Consider the following 6,972-nt stretch of genomic DNA (forward strand, 5'->3'; position numbering starts at 1 on the left):
AGGATAAGTCAGCAACCCGACCCAAGGGGCAAGTGGACACCTAAATATGAAGGTCCTTATGTTGTCAAGAAGGCTTTCTCTGGTGGTGCTTTGATTCTTACACACATGGATGGTGTTGAACTCCCAAATCCTGTTAATGCCGATATAGTCAAGAAATACTTTGTCTAGAAAGAAAAGAACAGCGTGGTAGGTCGAAAACCCGAAAGGGCGGCCTAGGCAAAAATGCGCTTCCCGGTGGATCGAAAACCCGAAAGGGCGATCCAGGCAAAAGTTAGGGACAAAAAAATGAATATGAAAAAGCTCGCTGAGATTGCACGCAACTCAGGCAAGAATGAGCGCCTCGATGAGCCGAAAACCCGAAAGGGCGGTTCATGCAAAAATGAGGTTGATAAAAGACAAGTAACTATATCTGGCAAATCACCATCACCCCTTGGGGCATCTGCAACTGTCAATGATCGTCTTCATCAGAGGCTTCTGTACTTGTGAATTCAAAATTTCTATGAAATGTAGCGGTCATCGTGTTCAATGTATCACCAACCAATAAAATTACCATTTTCCAAGCTTTGTAAATCCGTGAAGTCATGCCCTTGGCTGACTTTCACTCTTCTACATCAATTTGAGCCTTTCTATTGTTTGAAATTCTATTTTCTTGCTACTTTCAATGCTTTATACAAAATATTTTCTGTCTATTTGATAATGTCAATGTCTGAAACAAACATTTTTGAAAATTGAAAATCTTTTTCTGTCTATTTTGAAAGCAAACCTGAGCAACAGGGTACATTTCAATGAAACATGCATGAATGAATGAATGTCAATGTCTATTTCAATACATGTTACAAGCAGGTTACTCCCCAGGATGATCTGTGGTCAATGGCAAGAATGAAAAAACAGAATGAAAATGAAAAGAAAAACGAAAAATGAAAATGAAAAGCTCGCTAAGTTGAAAACCCGAAAGGGCGGCTTAGGCAAAAATGAGCACCCCGCTGGTTGACAACCTATGAAGGCAATTCAGGCAAAAATGGGACAGTGAAAAGAATATTTATTCCCCGGTGAATCGAAAACCCGAAAGGGCGGTTCAGGCAAAAGTGGGGTTGAAAAATGAAAAGAATGAAAAGAATATAAAAGCATTGACCACAGATGCGAACATCCAATGTTTACCCAGCACTGACACGCCTAGCAACGGCGACCTGTATCCAAGGACTTTCCAAGGGTCCCTCCTCTACAAGTTTTACTGCCCTCAGCCATGGTTTCGATACGTCTCAACGACGGTCTCTCCAAAGAGGTTTTCCCCCTGTGAATATGTTGCAGCACGAGCCACTACGTGCCCAATCTTCCAATGTTTTGTCTATCTCTGTGAAACTTTCTCTGTCAAATTACAAGCCAATCATGCATTTCAAGCATTCATACATGCATAATCATGCATTTTATGTGCTCATACATCCAATAATCTTGCTATACCATACATACATGTTGCATATCCAAATGTCAAATGTCAATGTCAAATGTCAAATGTCAAATGTTAATGTCAAATGCCAATGTCAATGTCAAATGTCAAATGTCAATGTCAAATGTCAATGTTAAATGCCAATGTCAAATGTCAAATGTCAATGTTAAATGTCAATGTCAAATGTCAATGTCAAATGTCAATGTTAAATGCCAATGTCAAATGTCAATGTCAAATGTCAATGTCAAATGTCAATGTTAAATATCCAATGCCAATGTCAATGTCAATGTCAAATGTCAATGTCAAATGTTAATGTCAAATGCCAATGTCAATGTCAAATGTCAAATGTCGATGTCAAATGTCAATGTTAAATGTCAATGCTAATGTCAAATGTCAATGTCAAATGTCAAATGTCAATGTCAATGTTAATTTCAATGTCAATGTCAATATCTAATGTCAATGTCAATGTCGATGTCAATTTTCAACTCAAATCAATGTCAATTTACTCTTGGGCCAACAAAAATGGTCATGTCTATTTGCAAATCGGGTCAATGACAATTTACCCTCAATTGGTATCTTGTTAAACCAGACTCTCAATTTGTATCCTGTTACTGGTCAAGTGCCAGGTTCAATTCAAAAAGAACCACTTGTACCTGCTTATATGTCTATGTTTCCGGTCAAACGGCAAGTTCGATCCAAAGAACAGTTTGTACCCTTTGCTTATGTTTTGTTATCGGTCAAACGGCAAGTTCGATCCAAAGAACAGTTTGCACCTACTTGCATATCGTGGTATTGATCAAGTGGCAAGTTCGATCCAAAGAACAGCTTGTATCTACTTTTTGCCTATATTTCCGGTCAAGTGGCAAGTTCGATCCAAAGAACAGCTTGTACCCGTTTCTTGTTTGTATTTCCTCGGTCAAGTGGCAAGTTCGATCCAAAGAACAGCTTGTACCTGTTTCTTGTTTGTATTTCCTCGGTCAAGTGGCAAGTTCGATCCAAAGAACAGCTTGTACCCGTCTCTTGTTTGTATCTCTCGGTCAAGTGGCAAGTTCGATCCAAAGAACAGCTTGTACCTGTCTAGTTGTTGCCCGTTCTTTCTACCTTGATGTCTATAAATCCCTTGGTGGTGTGACACAGTCCGTAGATTCCGGTTCGATTGTCTTGCATTCATAAATGAAATGTTGCATGGCATTCGTGTTTGTTTGAAAATCCGTACCTGTCTATTTGTTGCCCGTTCTTTCTACCTTGATGTCTATAAATCCCTTGGTGGTGTGACACAGCCCGTAGATTCCGGTTCGATTGTCTTGCATTCATAAATGAAATGTTGCATGGCATTCGTGTTTGTTTGAAAATCTGAAAAGTGTATTTTTATGTCCAAAAGCAGTGCAAATGTTAATATTTAAGTATCTTCGTCCCGTCAACTCAAAGACTTCGTCTCTTGACTCTCCGGACAAAGAAACTTAAATAGGGGCAGCTGTTATACCCTAATTTTGGACCTAAAAATACTTGTTTAAATCTTCTTTTCTTGCATTATAAGTCATTTGATATGTCTCTGATCAATTGCATCTTTCTCTGCATTTTATTTCAATGTTATTTGCAAAATTCACATAAAAGGGTATTTTAGTCATTTCCTGCATTCAACTCATTTTAATCTTTGAAAATTGTTTGCGTCTTTCCTTGTTTCAATCTCATGTCAAAATTCATTTCAAAAAAAATGTCAGTTAGGTCATTTTTTAGTCAATTTAGCCCTAGGGGCATTTTAGTCATTTCCTGTGTTAAAATTTCTTTCAGTCTTTTAAAAATTTGTTTGAGTCTTGTCAAATAGTTTGAATAAGTCTTCATTTCAATTCTATGTCAAAATCCATTTTTTAAATTGCATTTGAAGTCATTTTGAGTCAGTTTTGCCCTTAGGGGCATTTTAGTCTTTTCATGTGTTAAAACCCTGTTTAAATTCTAAAAATTGTCTCTGAGTATTTTAATTCGCTTGTATAAACTCTTGCTTTAATCCCTTGTTAAAAAATCATTTTAAAATTGCATTTGAGTCGTTTTTAGTCGTTTTAGTCCCTAGGGGCGTTTTGGTCATTTCACATAATATTTCTGATACGTTTTAATCTGCTTCGTTGTTTTTAATCGTCTCGTTTTACGTTAATTTTCAATTTACTGTTTCGATTCAATTTTAGCGTTAATTTTCATTTTTAGTCCGCGCACTTTCGTTATTTACATTTTAATCCCTTTTAAGTTTGTTAGAGTCCAAGTGCCATGTGTCCAAATGTCATTGGTCCTTAAGAGTTTGTTACAAGTCTAGTGCCACATGTCTCTATCCTATTGGTCCAAGGTCAAAGACTTAGCCTATATAAGTCAAACCATGGTCAAAGTCCACATTCACCAATCATTTTTTTACAAACTCCAAAAAAAATCACAAAAACTTTTTCATTTTTTCCCTCTTTTCTTTCTCTCACGTGGCTAATTTCCACCACCACAACAACTTCTAACAACCTTCCTCTCCACCACTCCTCCTCCCTAACAAACTCCACAACAAACTACAACCACCACCCAAACCTCCATAACAAACTTCTCCTCCACCTCTAACCACCTCAAACCTCCACTTTCCACCACCAAAACCACCACAATCCACCATCATCCTCATCGACACTTCACTAATTCACCCAAAAAATCACCAATCTTCAATCAATATTCAACCTATTCATCCACCAATCTCAGTTTCGAATTCAAGCACGTTCAAGCATCACGAACTCGGATCAAATCAACACGCACAATTTCGTTCCACACACAAAGCCAAGGTTCGGTTTCGTCCCAAATTCGTGCACAAATTCTGTTTCGCGTGAAGCACAAATCACCGTCGCTTTTGCTTTGCTGCGATTTCGACGAGGAATAGAGGAAACCGTTCACACCAGAATTGGATCGAACAAGAAGGAAGGAAAAGAGCACACAGGTTCGTACAAATTCAGAACCAGACAAGAAGAAGAAGCAAAGAAGAAAGGAAAAGGAGTCGTAGCTCACAATTTGAACCAGGTTCGTTACGTTCGTCCTCCTTCAATTGCTGCACATATACGCATGCTTCAATTTATAGTGTTGATCGCTATTTGTTCCTTTTCTTTGCGGAAATTGCGATTGAATTGTTTCGGTGAATATGTGTTGCGTCTGGTGTTAAAGAAAGTGAGTGAAGATTCAGATTCGGAGGAAGCTTTAGAACACTCTGTCGCGGTGGTGCCTGCGGCCACCACCGTGCCGGAGCTCCGAAGCTTCGCCGGATTCTGGACGGAGGAGATGAATCAATTTTTCAAAGATGAAAAGTAGGAGTTTGTGTGCGTGTGTGGTTTTACACAAGACCAGTCCCGATAGATGAAGGTTAGGAACCGCAAAGATTCTCAAAATTAGAGAGAAAGAATGGTTTGGGAGAGAAAGAATGGTTTGTTCCTGCGTTTCACGTGTTTAGGAGAATAGAGAAGAAGAGATACTAACTTATTTCAAGTAACCCGTTTTCCTCTACCCACTATCCATGGATACCGCTCCAGGCCCATCTCTGTTCTTGTGTTTAAAAAAAATCACTACAGTCTTGTTATTTACACCCACCCAGCATTGCTTTTTGCACCCCTGCCACGCGTAAAAATTCTTTGAAAATTCTACAAAAATTCCAGTAGTTTTCTTTGATGCTTTTTTGATAATTTTGATGTGTTTTACGTGCCAACTCTTGATCACAACATGTAACAAAATATTTGGTTCTTGTTTGATACTTCGTGTCAATTGTTGTTCAAATCTTGGTAAAATTTCTAAAAGTTTTTTCGTGAAGTTGTTGTGATCAATTATTGGCATTAGATATTTGTTTTTACACATGGAAACTTGCTTCAAGAAAATATGTGTTCATGTTTTGTTAATTTGTGCATTCTTTGTTATGTTTTTTGTGGAAATTGTGATGTGGTTTTATCCTCAAACTTTGATGCATAAATGAGGCTTTGAACATGTGATTTCTTGGAGTGAATTTGCCTATTAAATGTGGTGTATGCTTGCTGTTTTGAGTTGAATTTTTGTGGACTTTGTGTTGTAAATAATGTGAAATGCTCTTGTGAAATAAAGTGCATAAAGGACTTGAAAATCTTATAATCTTTGGCATGTTGATTTTCTTTGATTCTCATATTTCTTTCCTTGAAATAAGTCACCTAAAATTTCCAATGTTGTGAGAATTTAGGTCTCAAACTTGCTTTAGAAGTATATTGAATTTCAAGTCCTTTTGTCACTTTTTACTAAAATTGTTAGTTTACTTTACTTGCAAGTTATATTTGTTTTATCATGCTCTTGTCATTTTGTTTCTATATCATTGGTATTACTAACCCACTTTCACTTTATGTTTCATACATCCACAAGCATTTCATCTCCTTCTCCTATTCTTTCCCTTTATGTTCTTGCAATTTAATTTGTACCAAGACTTAGAATGTAAAGACTTAGGAGATTTTGTAATATTTGACTTTCATGCTTTTAATTTCTTGGCAAAGAGGCCATAGAATGTATCTAGGGTATGATGTAAAGGACAATGGACTCTAATGATGTACACCGACACAAGCACCGACACATGCACACACATCACTTTAGATATAGCTAGAATATGCATGTTTAGATGTATGTTTAGGATTGTATGTTTAGATGAATGCCTAGGATTTATACTTAGAAAAAACCAATTTTCCAAACAAATGTGAACAACTTCACTCAAATCTTTTCCAAATAAACCTTGGGGCCCAAAACCCCATTAATCTTCCTTTTCATTTTCTTAATCAAATTTCAACAAACTTTAATCATACTTTGACTTGTTTTTGCAAATAACTAATCAAACCCCACTCTTTTCTAAAATCTCATGCCCTTGAGGCCTCTTTCTATTCTTCAAAATCCCATTTTCAAACTTAAAATCAACCAACAAAAACAAAAACATTTTTGAGAGAGAACTACGGTGGATTTGATCCCTTAATCGGGTACGTAGGCAAGGAACAAAATTCCTTCAATTCAACTAAAATAAAACTCCAAAAACATTCTTCTCCCTCCAATTCTTCACTTAGAATATCTTTAGGTTTAATAACATCTTTCAAAATAGCATTTAAAAATAAAGCGCGCGCGTAGAAATTAAAGACGGTTCCTATAGGATACTATAGTCGTTATGGGTGCCTAACACCTTCCCGTAGCGAAAACAACTCCCGGACCTCGATTCTCAAGGGTTTTGCTTACTTTTTCCCTTCCCAAGAAAAAATAAGATATCACTGGTTTAAAAGGTTCAAACGTAATCAATGTTTGACACCCGAAAACCAAGATAAAACACTCCTTCTAGCTAAAGATGAGCTAGTTTGACTTGTTCGCATCCACCAATTCACAACTCCACGCAACAATATGAAATAGGGTTCTACCAGTCGACATGCAGGTCTACATATTACCATATGCTTGAAAAGTTTCTAAACATCAATCAAAGTCAATATCATTACACACTTTTGAGGTCTTTAGGTTTATAACGGGGCTTAGGTGAAAGG

The sequence above is a fragment of the Medicago sativa genome, chromosome 1 (assembly GCF_051527215.1).
Source record: "Medicago sativa cultivar Bolivia chromosome 1, Bolivia_mono, whole genome shotgun sequence".
Classification (NCBI taxonomy): Eukaryota; Viridiplantae; Streptophyta; class Magnoliopsida; order Fabales; family Fabaceae; genus Medicago; species Medicago sativa.